We start from the raw sequence: 15,931 nt of genomic DNA, 5'->3' as shown, positions 1-15,931 counted from the left end.
GTATTTCCCCTTCTTTAATGGCTTGGCAGGCTGAAAAACGATGGTCTGGAGGGTTGCCCAGAGCTTTGCCCATGGTTATGATGTATTCAAAACCTTCCAGCCATCAACTTTTTGTTTTGTTTTAGTCTCCCAGAGTGGGACGGATATGCACAGACGTGGGTCCCAAGCCTGATGGGCCTAGAGGCCCAAGCTACTCCTCACTGATGAGACCCAACCAGGCTGAAACATGTTTGGGGATGCTTGTGGTCTTGTGCAGAAGGGATGTGACCAAGCAGTTCGGGCTGGACTGTCCCTTTTGGGTTGGGACCAGGCCTGATTTGCATATGGTCTTTCCCCTTCTGTAATGGCTTAGCAGGCGAAGAACAATGGTCTAGAGGGTTGCCCAGAGCAATGACCGAGGTTATGATTAACATAAAGCTTCCAGCAATTAACGTTTGGTTTTGATTTAGTCACCAATGGTCACACAACAGTACTAGTCCATGCTATCAATACACTTCAAAATCTACTTCAAAATGAAAATAAAAAGTGTAGAAATCTGTAGCTAACTAGAGAACCTAAAGTGCACCAACAACCTAATAAATGCACATCCCTAATTAGATGAAACCAGTGCAAAATGTAATGTGACTCAGAATTCCACCATTACACCTATGGCAGCATCCCACTAGCCTGGATAAATGCTTACCTACCTAGAAGAGATGCTGGAATTAATGACCAAGATCCATTCCAGACAATATCAGGGACATTGTTCATCATGGGTGATCAATAACAGACCAGCCACATCATTCCCAACCCTCCCACAGAAATGGGCGTACACTACCATAGAAATACTGTTTACTCGAAACATAACTATTCGTGCCCCAAATGACACCTGGTAGTTCTGGTCAGACAAGTACTGATCTACAGCAAACTCTGTCCACCCACTACAATCGCAAGTCCCAGAAAAACAATGACCTACCTAAAGTCATCCACGCTTACTAAAGAGATCACGCAAGAAAACTTCACAACCACATTTGTGGATCACAACTAGCAGCCATATTGCTCACCTGACCTGACAATATTCTAAATGTGTTATACAACGAAATCCTAAGGACAATGCATATTCTAAGAGCAAGAATTTTGAGAGCACGTCAAAATATAGAAAAGCTGGCCACCAAATGATTCAACAGGGACCCGACTCTAAAAAATACACAGGGTAGGAACCTGGAATGAAAATGCTGTGTATCCAGTGCGGCCCAGTACGAGGCTGTCAGCAGGATCCATTCCGGAGGCTGCCACAAAAACATTCAACATAGCAAAAAGGAATTCTATTCGCAGGTCATCTAGGAAGCCTAAGACAAAATGCCTGAGCTTTCCCAACTATGCACCAAATTGTCAAAAGCAGAGCATACCAATGGCAACATTACCCATACCCCAAAACTACCTGATGATTTGGCAGCCTATTTCTAGGACACAATAGTAAAAAAGTAAACAGAGCATGGGAACTTAACTGACATCAAACACAAGCTCCACTGGTGATGTACTGCCTGCCTGCCTCCAGCTTCAACACATTCAGACTGATCACCACGCAGGATTTAACCAAACAAGTCATTAAGTGTATAATCTTAGAGGAGCACCCAGGGCAGAAGCATCAGCCAATCAGGTGGCCAGAATCTTCCAGTAACAGACTGCATTCCTCCATGGCCCTAGATGCCTCTTTCTGAGGTCTGCCATTTTGTCCGTGGGGCTCTCGACGGTTTTGCTTGCTTCTCCTGCACATCCCCAGTGCCCCTCTCCACAGTGGTCTGTCTTCCCAAGCAACCCCTGCTTTCCTGTGCCCCTCCCAGCCCCAATCACTTGTTCACAGACTCCTCACAGCCTCGCCCGTAGCCATCAGCCTCACCTGACATGGCTGCCGTGAAAAGAGAAAAGGGGCTTACTCCTCTTATTATTTTCCATGACGGTCAATTTGGTTTAAAGCTTAGTTAGTGAAATTGGCTACGCGTGGATAGCACAGATCGATCAGCACCCTTGACGATCGCCAGGGTGAAAATAGCAATAAGCACTTTGAACACGAGAGGGCGGAGCCATTAATGCCTCTGTTCATCCACATATGCTGTGCTTAACTGTGTAATGCACATGAACCCTTCCCTGCAAACTCTAGCATGCAATTGCTCATTTTCAGCTTCACGTGATGAAGAAGAAGATTCTCCTGACTTTTCCTCTATTTGGAATGCAAAATCTATGTTATGTTATTTGTATTATCATTAATGTCATGAGCAGAGATGTACATTTTGATCAGAGATGACTTACAGTTACACATTTATAGATAACGGAGGTATTCCCTGGTAGGGTGTTGGTACAAAGATGACAACGAGTGTGGAGCCAGTTTGGGAGGGTTTGGGCAAAGTGGGACAGGCACCAGGGACAGAAATAGGGGTAAAAAGTAATGTGGCATTAGTGATTTCTGTCATGAGAACCACATTTAGGTGTTGGGAAGAGCTTTGGTGCTATCCTTCCAGAACTATGGCAATGGTCTTTATGGGAGGCAGCCAACAAAGGCAATCCGTCAACAACGAAGTACACATGACTTTGTTTCTGGAAACAAGAGACCACATCACTCCGGCACTGGAAACACTCTATGCTGGATGCCTTCTGGATGAGGCACCGGGACGTCTGGTCTAAAAGACCTGAATACATATCCCATTACCTCACCCAAGATAACCGGCTAAGATGCATCAAAATGAGCACACTAACTACAACTGACTTACGGGACAAAAACAGGTGCATGAGGCTCCCAAACTGGGGCGCGGAGCAGCATCTCACTTCACGTGGAATCTCAGGCGTTCCACAAAATCACAAAATTCCTTACAACAAAGCTGTTGCAACAAGCACTCCCATAACCAGCACATAAGAACTGCTTCTGAAAAGTCCCACCAACATTCAGCACTGATTTGACTGGCATCAGGCAATTGCAAATGGATGGGCACATGCTTTTTAAGCTACTCTTCCTTACCTTTCTGACCATTTCCAAGCACTACTTCCTTTCTCCCATTAACGCACTGAAGCAATATTATGGGTTCTGCTGCACGTTATACCTTCAAATAAATATATAAATCCTGATGATTGCATGTGCTGCATTTTTTTTATCAGGCCGCATATGTAGCAATGTAAGGAATGTGAGATATATTTATGGGATCACTATAATTGGAGGGGCGTACTCTCCCTCCAATCAACAGCGCCACACAAATAGACCTTTAAATTCCTTCTAGCCCTGTCTATGGCTCACCTAGAACCTATGAATCGCTCCCCGTTTAGCAATGTTAGGCCAATAATCAGGCCAGTGTAAAGAAAGAATATATTGTTATTAATTATTATGGAAAGATCAATAATCAAACGTCCTTACACGACATGCCACATTCTTCGTGGCACTAAAAGATAGATTCAATACCAATAGATGTGCATTTTTCCTTTTAAGTAAACAGAATAGAGTTAAGTTAACATTTGAATACTTTTATCATACACACAATCCCTGAATGCCAAAAGGATGCAGCACCTTTAATTTTGATAATAAAAAAAGTGATGGGTGGAAGGTTTTGAATGAAGCTGAACCACTGGCACTGCTCTGGGCAACCTTCCGCACCACAGTTTCTTAGCCCGTCTGCACCATTGCAAAAGAGGTCCAGCCATATGCAAATCAGTCAGGTACTTCCACCAATGGGAGCAGCCCTGCCCGAAACTGCTAGGACAGGTCCCCGCTACACAGAAACACATGCAACCCCGGGCATGTTTCGGCCTTGTTAGGCCTCATCAGTGAGATGCAGCTTGGTTCCCTATGGTGCAGCAGGCAAGGGACCCACGTCTGGGCATATACTCTCTCACATAGGGAGACAAACTATAACCATAAATGATATGATATGATATGGAATTTATAACGTGCCTGTACACAAGTGTTTCTAGGTGTGACAAGACAACGGGGTATGGGGGGACAGAGGGAGGAAAAACAACAATCTTACTCGGCCTTGTGTCATTCAGATAGCGCAAATACTGGGAAGGGATGGGGGAAGTGCCAAGGGGGGAAGGTGGGGTGGAGAAATGCAAATAATCTAAAGGGCAGCCAGCTGGTGGCACAGTGCAGGTAATAGACAGTGCAGCCAACGGGTGGCTCTTAAGCGCAGAGAGACGGGACTGTAGGGTTACAGATAAAGACAAGTGCTGGGGAATGTAATGGGGGAAGGTTTTGAATGAATCTGAACCACTAGCACTGCTCTGGGCAACCTTCCACACCACCGTTGTTTAGCCTGCCTGCGCCATTGCAGAAGGGATCCACCCATGTGCAAATCAGTCAGGCACTGCCAGCAATGGGTGCAGCCCTGCCCGAACTGCTAGGTCAGGTCCCCTCTGCACAGAAACACAAGCAACTCCAGACATGTTTCGGCCTTGTTGGGCATCATCAGGGAGGTGCAGCTTAGTACCCTATGGTGTAGCGAGCAAGGGACCCACGTCTGGGTATACCCTCTCTGACATAGGGAGACAAACTATAACCAAAAAAGTGATGAGTGGATGGTTTTGAATGAATCTGAGCCACTGGCACTGCTCTGGGCAACCTTCCACACCACTGTTTTCAACACATGCAGCGCTCTTGATTTTTATCTCCCTGTGTGCTGGAGGAATCTACCAATGTTGGAGCACAACATACTTTTCAAAGCAAACACCTTTTTTATTTTGGAGACCCTTTTCATCACCACTCTGCAATGCAAAATCTCCCTTCTCTCCGGAAACACTTTTCCACATTCTCCTGAGATATACTTTTAAATCAGTGACTTCACTCTGTTTCATTTTGCTAAGACACTGTTCTGCCCCCACACAAACCCAGATACTCAGTTGATCATTTGGAACCTCTCTACCTTTAAGCAGAGTCTGTGGAATGAGGAGCAGTAGGGAAATTTGTTTTTATGCACCCCTTCTTTTAGTGAAATTTGGGACTGTCAAGAAGAATAGAAAACCCAATTACTTCATAAGCTATTGTCTTTTTATTCACACTGGAAGCCAGGATGTTTATTTTGAACTTCAACAAGATTACTCTGTGTAACTCGGCTATATGGGAATGAATTGAATTATTGTGTAATATTATTGCTAAGGGTCTATTGCCAGACCCCCAACCACTAATTAAGGGGAAGGTAGTACTGAAATAGATCCCCACAAAATCAGGCTTGGTTGGGAAAGGTAACTTACATAGTCATCTCTGGGTTTGGTGCTCAGGAAAGACATCAGCATTTCTGGACCCTCTCTTGGGGAAAGCAGGGATTTGGTCAGGCACTTTAGTCCTGGATCCAATGGACCAACATTTATCCCTCTATTTGGCTTTCCTTGCAAAGATCCTAGCATCTGTCTCTGTTTCCTGGCCTCCCAATTCCTGTCTCCCAGGCAAGGTTACTGCTGTAGCAATATTTCAGTAGTTACACCTAGATGATTTTTAGGCAGCTCCTGCATTCCTTCATTTCCCAGGTAGATCCCCCTTTTCCATTGCGTGGCACCTTACAAACACATAATCACATCCACAAACAATGTCTCGAATATCATATGCCAGCTTATTGGCTATACATTTTAATTTGTAAACTATTCTCTATTCCCTTATCCAGGGGCGGGCCCCTTTTCTCTGATTGCTCCTTTCATTTTACCAAGACCAAATTTGGGAGGGTATCAGTCCAACCAAGATGCATTTCTTTTTTACACATTTTAGTGTTTACACTTTCAAAGTCCCTACTTGGCAGCTATTGCACATTCACAGTTAACGTTATTAATATTTACATGACTAAAATGGTCTGCCCAGGACCAGTTCAAATGAAACCTGTCCCATCTCTGCACAAAGTTGCATGTGCAAATTATTTTTCTGTGTTTTACTTAAAACGTATAACAGTTCTCAACATATAAGTTTCTTTACATAGATCCAATTTATTAAGCTATCCCCTCTCTGAATCGTCACTTTTTGACATTTTCTGGGGAGTTAACATGCCATTTTAGGTTTTACCTTTTGTTCCCAAAGTCAGACTGTTAGTGCAGTGGTGTCACTGGAAATTCCAGTTCATTAGCTTTCCCATGATATCTAGAATAACTTTCTACGACTTACGGTTCCAGAGAAAACTATCAAATATGATACACAATAAACCTCTATAGCAAAATACATGCATATTTCAATTTTCACATTACATCTCTTCAAGCCTTAATTAGTGGTCTGGCCACCGGCTTCCTTTCTTAGTGTCCCTGCCATGAAGTCCATTAGCATTCTTGTAAAGTCAAAGATCAGACCACGGTTCTGCTTATCTTGAAGAGCATAGCAGATGGCCCCACCTCCATCTCAGGGAAAATTACCCCGGGAACAAACCTGCGATGAGTATCTCTGAGCTGACCAGACATCAAATTTAAATACATATATTTTTAAGAGTTCAACCCATTTAATTGCAGTCTTTCTGTTGACCCAGCACACCAATAAATTGCTCCGTCATGAATGAATACTGCTCTTCTCTCTGGCCCTGACACTTCAAAGCAATTGTCTTTCAGAGGGAGAGCCTGAGCAGAGCATGTGATGAGGGAAGGTCATTGTTTTTAACTTTATAGGGAGGAGTCTTTACACTCACACAAGCATTCTCTGCTCTAGATAACAGAAATACTTGCTTTCCAAGCTGCAGCATGTATGCTTCATGTGAGGCCTTTTAATATCTTGCGTCATGCCGTCAATGTTCATATTTATATCCTCACATATATGTTCACTGGACACTGGCCATGGAGATTTGTTTCCCATGTGTATATCGTTCTTAGCTGCACATGGAAACCTTTCCATGCTGTCTCTAGGGTGGCACATTACACCTTTTATGCTTTGCTCCCTATGTCAGCAGGATTATACTTTAGCTGCAGTCACCAGTTGAAAAGCAGACCTGTGGTTTTAACTTGCATGGAAGGCCCATGTTAAATTCTTGATTTTCAATGTAGACAGCCTTTTGATGTGTGTCATGCGCCCTTTGCAATTTGGCAGTCATCTCTGTGGCCCTCATTACGACCCTGGCGGAGATCGTGGTGCAAAGTGCACCATGGAGCACGGCGGAAAGCTGCCGATACCGCCATGGGGGTTGGCGGATTTACCGCCCCATTCCGATCTTGGCGGGGCGGTAAATCCCCAATCCCCATTTTACCCTTCCCCATTCCCATTTTTGCCCCATAGGGCATAATGGGAGTGGGGAAGGAGTTAATTACGCCACCGTAAATTACGGTGGCGTAATTAACAAGAGGTCCCGTAGCGCCATGGATTTCTCCGCCCGGAAAAACCAGGCGGAAAAAGGCTCCATGGCGCTACGGGATCTCGTAGTAGGGCGGACGGGTCCGCCGCGAATACCGCTGGCGTAGACCCACTCCGCCAGGGTCGTAATGAGGGCCTGTGTGTTTTAATGCACTGCATTTAGGACCACATTTCCATAGCCTGCTTGAACACAGCATTTTCATGTTTGTGTAGTTGAGAATAAGCTACTGGCCTTTTTGTTGTAGAATCACATGTTTCTACACATATTTTCTGCACTCTTTAGGCCTAACTTTGCCTTTCAGTTCACTTGATCCTGCGGCTGCCATTAAACCTCACAGGAATGACAAAATATGTCAGAGAAAATGTCACAAAACAAACTAACAGAAGAACAATCCTCACAAAGCAACATAGTGCATGACAAATGAAAGTGACATGTAATAAACAGTGAAATAAATACCGTTTAGTTCAGAGAAACCACAAGCACCACATCACAAGCCATAATATTGCACTGTTAATTACTAATGAAAAAAACATTACACTGTAACTTTGATGCTGACTGTTATCAGTCACTCTAACCTTAGACGTCTTCAACCTCCTGGTGAGCTGATGTTTTGGACAATGACTCCCACTCTCACCATTGACTATGCTGCCCTGGGTAGATGAGAGTTGTAGTTTAAAATATCTGAAGAGCCAACAGTTGTAGATCCCTGTCTTATCAAGAAGCCTGTTCCTTCTTTAAGTTTCTCCAAAACCACCTTCATGTGGCATTCTCCTGCAAATCTCCCTTCGTGGGTGGTAACCCTCACTTTCCGTCTGGATTGCAGTCACCTTCTCTCTCTCTCTGTCTCGCCTACTCTCTTATGCTGCCAGCGGTTTCTACACCACTTTGCTTCACGAGCGACCTCTGAGCTCCACTTTCACACTTGGAGAGCCCTTTCTTGCATTTTTGCAATTTGCATTGTTTTGTCTTACAACTTTGCAAGGTTTCAGTTGGTGAGATTTTGTTTGAAATGCGTTGCCCGAGAGTTACATAGTGTGCTAGTTATTAAGCATTGCATTTATGCCATGGTTATAATGTTTGTCATTTAAAAATAGATATATTTTAAGATTTCGATTTACATTCTAGAGGTAATGCACTAGCTGTTACTCCTACATTGTATTGCATGCAGGCTCGGACTGGCCTAAAGGGCAGAAGGGCAATACCCGAACACAAAACACAAAATGCTGGTGTGGGCCAGTTTTTTTTGTCAAAGTGGGCAACATTTTTGGCCAACGTGGTCCAGTTTGAGGTGTTACTTCTCTACGCAGCTAGTGGTATTGACCTGTGGTGCTGAATAGATATTCTTTCAAATGCACAGTTTGCATCACATTTTGTGAAAAACTCCCCCTTGGGTACTACTCAAACAGTCTGTCACAAAAGGAATCAATTACCATTTGCAACTGTGGGCCGCTTTCTCATTGGTGCCCGAGCCTATTTTATGCCGCAGTCCGACACTGGCTGAATGAAATCCTCTGTCCTGTGATAACTATGGATCAATAGAGCTTGACCTGTTAATCCATGTGAGACTAAAGCTATTGAGGCCATCTAATAAGTACTACCAGGAAATGCGAATGGTTCTGAAGAAAGTAGTGAAGTATAGATTAATCAGTCATAAATTTCAAGATAAAACGTCCAGATTATTCCACGAGGGGTCTCTGCAACTGTACTCATCCTTTCAGCTGATTTACAATTCCAGTGCACTCTGGGTTGGATTATGGGTCATTGCGCATGTACCAGGGCAGTGTTCAGTTCTAATATAGTGCAGTTTTATTTGTGCTGCTAAAGCAGTGGCGCATGCACGAATGCCATCTGCGCACATGCGCAATGCGTCTGCCCAACGTCCCGTAATCCTGTCTCTGGTCTTTCTTGTCCCAGAATATTCTTGATTCACAGTGATGTTGTCAGGCCTGTTTGTTAGGTGTTGTCGAGAAGCACAGTAAGTGGTTTCCCTGGAGATATGACCCAGTAACCAACCTGACCCTTTAAAGAGCCTCCCGCTGAGGCGTCGCTGGGGGGAGGCTCTGTAGGGGGGGCTGGGTGTAGCCCCAGGTCTTTTGGTTGTAGCACGGGTTAGAAGCTCTGGGGCTACAACCAAAAGGCTAGCTAGCCCCGAGTCCTGACAGTCCAGACATTAGCGTATCTCTGGATCTTTTCCAGACCTAGCAACACCCCTGGCCTCCTGTCCCAGGGGACTGTTATACTGCAAAGAAGATTTCAGTGCACATAAGAGCCTGCTTGTTGACCTCTCCGTTTGCACACTTCTTAACTCACAGCCTTTGTCTGATGTCACCCGCTGTGGGGTCAATTCAAATACACGGCACGCCACATGCCTGTCCATAGCTTTCAATAGGACCCCCCCCAAAAACAAAATCACTTGATTTCATCTGATCTGGCTGCCCAAAGCTTCAGAGGTGTGCATTTGACGACAGAAAATTTGCATTTCTGCTTTGCCACTTACCTTCACTACGGCATGTTTCTCCGTTCAGGATCCATCACCGCTTTGATGAAAAACCTAAAGAGAAAGAAGGAATGGAAGGTTAAGGCTGACATATCAGGGTGTGTGTCAATACTTTTGCAACTATAGGTGAACACAGGCTCAGCTTGATCAAGAAAGTGTTCATACATTTGATTGACATGTGTCTATTTCTTTATACATTGTCATCCTGCTGCCAATAAAGCAAGAATCTCCACTAAGAGCTTAGTGGCCACATTACTGAACAATAGTGCTGGAGGCAGGTTTTGCAGCCAGAGGGGACCAAAGGCTACTCATGAGGAACCGGTCAATAAAATGACTTTGCAGGTGGCAGGTGGGTTGGCAAGGGTGGCTTGGGATCTTCAACGATCCATTCGGAGGGCAACTTCCCCAGAGACTCTCCTGTAGGTATATCACAGCTAAGACTTACCTAGTATGTGATAATGAACACAGAAGCAAAATTCAGATGTTACATAACACAGAGAAAAGATTTCTTGCTTTTGCAAAAAGCAAAAATGGAAAGCAAGCATACTTCAATGAACACCCATGAGAAGTCCTTTTAGATCCCTGCAGAGTATAAAAGTAGAGCAGTAAACCAAGGCACGAGTGGTTTACACCTTGCTCTTACTCTTCCGGGAATGTGAAAGTCGTTTTGCAGGCGGAGTAGGAGCCCAATGGGGAAATGCGTTTCTTCCTCCGAACTCCGACTGCGGCGGCAAACCCGTCTAGTTTTACACCTGCAAGAGATTTTCAAGCAGGTGCCAAAAGACTAGATTCCCATGCAATCCGCCTGCATTTAGCACCTGCTGAAAAGCAGGCGGATTCCACAGGAACCCATTGCAAAGGCCATCTGCTAACTAGCGTTATTGTCAGGTAACACTTACACTTTATTCAAAAGGACAGCCCAAAGGCGTGTTTGCCTAGTTTTACTCTTTACTTTGTCTCTCGGCTTGGCAACATTTGAAAATTGCTTGCAGGACACTCAACAACATGCACGCCCTTACATTACCAGCCCCCTGCATGCATTTACTGCCTTTATTTTACAAAATGAGTGCCATTAATAAATACAAGGGAAAACGAAACACAGCCTAAATGGGGAAATGCTTGGCGGAGCGCCCACTGTTGGGGCACATTGATATTTGGTTTTCCGAAATGACAGGGAAAAGCCTGTCATCCCAACCAAAGTCAATAAAACAGCAATAACAGACTCCATGTTCTGCCTATGGGGTAGCACAGTGGGTGTGTGCAGGGGGGCAGTTTGTGCGCCTTGAAGCACTTGTGTATAGGCGCGTTATAAATGCCATATCATATCATCATATCATATGAGCTCTTCTTTCAAAGTAAGGGTTTTCCAAACCCAATAGGTTTTCTTATGAACAGTCAAAAACGTGATCAGTTCCCCCCAGTCCATATTTTAGCAAACAGCTCCCGTCTGAGGATGATTTTATTTTGATGACTTGATAATTGATTCCAAAATGACGAATTGGAATTGTACCAGTTACCACTATGGCAAATGAGAAGGATGTGATCAATTACATTTATGAGGAAGCGTGGGTGCCATGTCAGAATGAAGGCTTACTACAGGTAATTACTTTTTTTTCTAAAATGGGGGTGTCCCATATCCCTCACACTTTCCCTCTACACACCATATTCTTCTGAACATTGTCTTCGTTTTCCTCCTTTCATTCAACTTTTAAAAATGTTTGTTCTGCCCTTGCCTTTCCCCTATTTACCTATGCCATCAAAGTGAATTGGCAAAAAGAGGAGGGGTCGAGAACGACTTGTCTGTTGTTTTCATCGCTGTAACTTAAGGCAGAAACGGAAAAGGTCCGTGCAGGGGTGTTGCTAGGTCTGGAAAAGATCAGGGGCTAAGCTAATGTCGGGACTGTCAGGACTCGGGGCTAGCTAGCTTTTTGGTTGTAGTTCCTGACATTCTATCTGGGGCTACGACCAAAAGACCTGGGGCTATAGCCCCCTAAGCCCCGCCCCCTAGCAGCGTCTCTTGGCCCCCCCCAGCAGCGCCTCTAGGTCCGTGCATTTAAAGGGAAGGACAGGTTGTGAACGTTAGGGCTAGAACATAAACAGCGTTAACAAGAGATGTAGCTATGGGGCTCAACCCCCTCAAAAAGCAGAAAGCAAAGATAAATAATAATAAAGGAAACGGGGGATAGAAAAACTAAACAAGGCAAAATGGAGGAGGAAGCGGGAGGGAGCAGGGAATGAGAGAGGTAGAGGAGAGTGTGGGACGTCATCTTTCATCCTTGAATAAAAGAAGAAGGGAGGTACAAACGGGAAGAATAAATACAACATAAGGGGCGGGAGTTTGGAAGAAATATAATCAATTTATTCTTCATAAAATCCAAACATTCAAATAGTCCTAAGACTTTGTCAAAAAGGTATTTAGCCATAATAACAAATAACCGTTTACAGCAGCCAACGGCGGAGTTCTAAAGCATGACAACGTTTTCTCTCAAACATCATAACAGGGCTTCCTGGCAAGTAGTCAGGTGATCTGTACTACTCCAAGAGTGCACCCAAAGTCGCTGCAGCTGCACGGAGTGTCCAGAAAGGGAGGATGGAAAGAGAAAACTGCCGGCCCTGTTGGCTCCGTCTCCTGTGGGCAGAAAATCCATGCACACTAGTGTCTCAGGAAGTGCTGAGGCAGAAACCCTCAGAGGACAACAACCAGTGGACATTGTTGAGGAAACGGCTCTCAAAGGCCCAGACATCCAAGAAGTGTCTGATAATCCTGTCACTTGAGATAACTCTGCACAGGGGCGCCGAGTACGCCGGTGCTCGGCGGCCCAGGCACCCATCCCCCCCTCCCGGGAAAAGCAATCTATGCTCAAAGTCCCTATACCTTCAATGGGCCTTCCTAAAAATCTGCCCACCGGTAACTCCCCCAGGAAAATCAAAAGTCAGCTCTCCTGACTCTGCGCCATATCTACTGGAGGAGATTTTTCAACATCCTGAGGACAGATATTCTCATAGAGTGGTTACATCGGGAGATGGTGCAGATCTCATTACTGATCCCTTTGTCCTCTGGAGGGTCCTTGTCGCAAAACATGGGGCCATCTTGAAGCACCTGCTGGAACTGGAGGACTGGCAGGACCACCAAGGGACACTTGCCGCAATGTAGTTGGCAGTCAAGGAAGACAACAACAATGGGCCTCATTATGACCCAGGCATTAAGGGTTAACGCCGTCGTTAACCCTTAACGCCTATTCTGATTTTAACGGCTGCTCTTAGCAGCCGTTAAAATCCATGGCGCTAACCTGCCATGATGCTAATTACGCCACCGTAATTTACGGTGGCGTAATTAGCGCCTTCCCCACTCCCATTATGCCCTATGGGGCAAAAATGGGAATGGGGAAGGGAAAATGGGAAATGGGGATTTACCGCCCCACTCACCTTGGAATGGGGCGGTAAATCCGCCATCCACCATGGTGTAAACATAGTTTACACCATGGTGGTAAAGTTGGCGCAATTAGCGCCTGGGTCGTAATGACCCCCAATGTCTGGACAGACCTGGAGAAAAATGAAAGGCCAGTTTTGGCATAGATTTGATATTAAGTAGTGCAGGATGTTTTGGACTAGAACTAAGAGGTGCAACCCCAGGGACTTTGTTTGCTAGGGCTGATGGGAGTTGTAGTCCATGAAATGTGGAGAGACAAAGGTTGCAGACCCCTTAATTAGGGAATATATCAGCTCCCACATCCCCTGCCACCACCAGCCAGTACCATAATGGGTGAGGGAAGTTGGAAGTTGCAGGCTAATGGCTGAGAGTATATTTTCTGTGAAACTGGTCAATTTTAATTTTTATTGAAGTTATATATGATGTGACGTGACCAGGCTACTGGAAAATAATTTTCTTTACGTTTTAATTTTAATTTCTTTTATTGTATCTAATATGATTGTCTTGATGTATGTTAAACATAAATATTGAAAGGTTGATTAATTTCAACTAAAACAATAAAGAATACAATTAAAAAAAAAGGAAGTTGCAGGCTAAACATCTGGAAGGCCACACAGTAGAACCACTGTCCAGGGAGGTCAAATGACTACATATGGGAAAATACAGACCCCTGGCCTCTGCACCATGCCCCTCAGCAGGAAAAAGACATGAACTTTAAAGAGAAGGGCCACCCCCCTACTGTGTAGTACACACACTGTCTGGACACAGTTTCAGAATAAGGGCATCGCTAAGGGGAATGAGAGAGGCTCATGGGCAGACGGAGGTTCACACCTCAAAAGTCAGCAGGACTAAGGTGTATTCCATTGGCAGCTACACAAGTGACATCATGGTCTAGATGATGATTCTGCAACAGAGGCAGAATAGATAGGCACATATATAAAAGGGGCAAGACCCGCATTAGTGCCCTGTATGCATGTATGCTATACTAAGCTGTACCAAAAAAAACGCGTTAGACAGTGTATGCTGGCTGGATGGGGAGGGCAAGCATGCTGTCTTCAAATGGTACCATATCAGGGAAGAGCTGTGAAAAGGGAAAAGCTTTTCACCTTACTACCATGTGTCCCTTACTGTACAGCACTCAGAGTTACAGGTGTACCTCCTGTCTGCATGTATCCGAGTGCAGAAGCGAGAGAGCACTGCCTTTGGCAGGAGATTGCATTTCAGTGCTGGGAGTGAGAATTCAATTATATTGTTAAGTTCTGCGATCAACAATAGGTTCTGCGATCAACAATGCCAACATGCCGTTTTTATTCAAATGTGCATATAGCCTGGAGCACCTAGTGGCACTGTCCTTACAGTACTTTGTATTCCAGGGGAAGGTTTTACTGGATCCACTTGGGATCCTGGGTCTTTTTTCCTCACAAATTGTAGTGCAAAAACAGCTCTGGGCTTTGTGCTGCAATAATCAGGGGTAACTGGCCTGTGTTTCTTAAGTAGACAGAAATCACCCACTTTAAAAGGTGTGAATCTACACTTTGCAAGTGAGAAGAGACACGGGCGGTGGAGACCAATGCAGCACTGTGCAATTTCCAGGAGCTTCATACATGATTCCATATCAGCCAGGGATCCCAGTCAGTACTGGAGTAGCATGTGAGAAAGGCCACACAGCAGGGACACCGAGCCGTATGACAACACAGACACTAACCCCTGGCATGTGACCTGGCCTCATGGAACATAAGCAGGCAGATAGAGGGAGCTGTTGAGCAGAGCTCCCATGGTTATTTATAAATCATTGGGCCCCACTGTCATCAACCCTTATAGTGCAGCTCTGTTTTTTTATTCCTTTTACAATAGCACAGATTCCTCGAGATCAAGCTCCCGAAAGCACAGACAGACCCCCTTGGGTCCCTCAGCTACTAAGCAGTGAGGCTGATCACTCCCAAACAAGAATCATTCATATTTTGTTGCACCTGTAGGCTAATCCAAAAAGGCATTTGAAAATATGAGATTCAAACTCAGATCACCATCGGCTTCCTTTTCAGAGGCAGGATTTCAAACGAATCTGGGTTGTTTGGCCGTGGCAGAATTGTTCGTGGCGGAATTGACGGTAGTCATTTTCACCACAAATACAATTTTACCATGGCCAAATTCACCACATCTATGTCCCTCCACCCCCAATACATCCCCCATTCCCCCACTAACTTTTTCCATGACCGCTGCCTCTCCCGACCCTGCAGAGTCAGTTCTGTCCCTCTAACGCGTGTCAGATCCGATGACGCAGGGTACCCTTTTCTTTGTTTTTTTCTCTTTTTCGTCCCCTGCCTCCAATCTACAGGAAGCAGGGGACACCCCCGCAACCTCCTAGGGCAAAAATATGGAAGATGTAGACTGGGGGACACCGACGCAAACCCTGCTCCCCATGTTCGGTATTTATTACCCAATTTGATCGAATCATTCGATCAATAATATTCGATGAAATTGGGTAGTACCGTTCAAACTAGTATGCTTGGAAAGATGTAACTTTAAAGGATGTAGATGCATGCATAAGCTAAAACACACCCGGCAAATCACCATATTGCACCTGCTTGAATAATGACACCTACAAACATAACATTTCTTTACCAAATGCCTTCCAAAATAAGTCACATGATAGAAATTAAAAAATGACATTGGTATTCTTTAGGCGGTTCTCAACATGGGCCCTTTGATAAATGGACGGACCACCTGAATTGT

At 44.8% G+C, this 15,931-nt stretch overlaps 1 protein-coding gene across 2 annotated transcripts in view; it reads right to left on the bottom strand.

Annotated features, from left to right (window-relative positions):
* The window catches only part of FILIP1L (filamin A interacting protein 1 like), a 1,652,893-nt gene that overhangs the window by 1,312,677 nt on the left and 324,285 nt on the right, over nucleotides 1-15,931 (bottom strand). For both annotated transcript variants that reach the window (XM_069637213.1, XM_069637214.1), the window contains exon 2: nucleotides 9,769-9,822. The gene's annotated coding sequence lies outside the window, so the exon portion shown is untranslated. The remainder of the gene's footprint in view (nucleotides 1-9,768; nucleotides 9,823-15,931) is intronic.

Source organism: Ambystoma mexicanum, chromosome 7p, assembly GCF_040938575.1.
Source record: "Ambystoma mexicanum isolate Mex_15411 chromosome 7p, UKY_AmexF1_1, whole genome shotgun sequence".
NCBI classification, from domain to species: Eukaryota; Metazoa; Chordata; class Amphibia; order Caudata; family Ambystomatidae; genus Ambystoma; species Ambystoma mexicanum.
The sequence above is the reverse complement of the archived record's forward strand: the minus strand, read 5'-3'. Positions and strand labels throughout refer to the sequence as shown.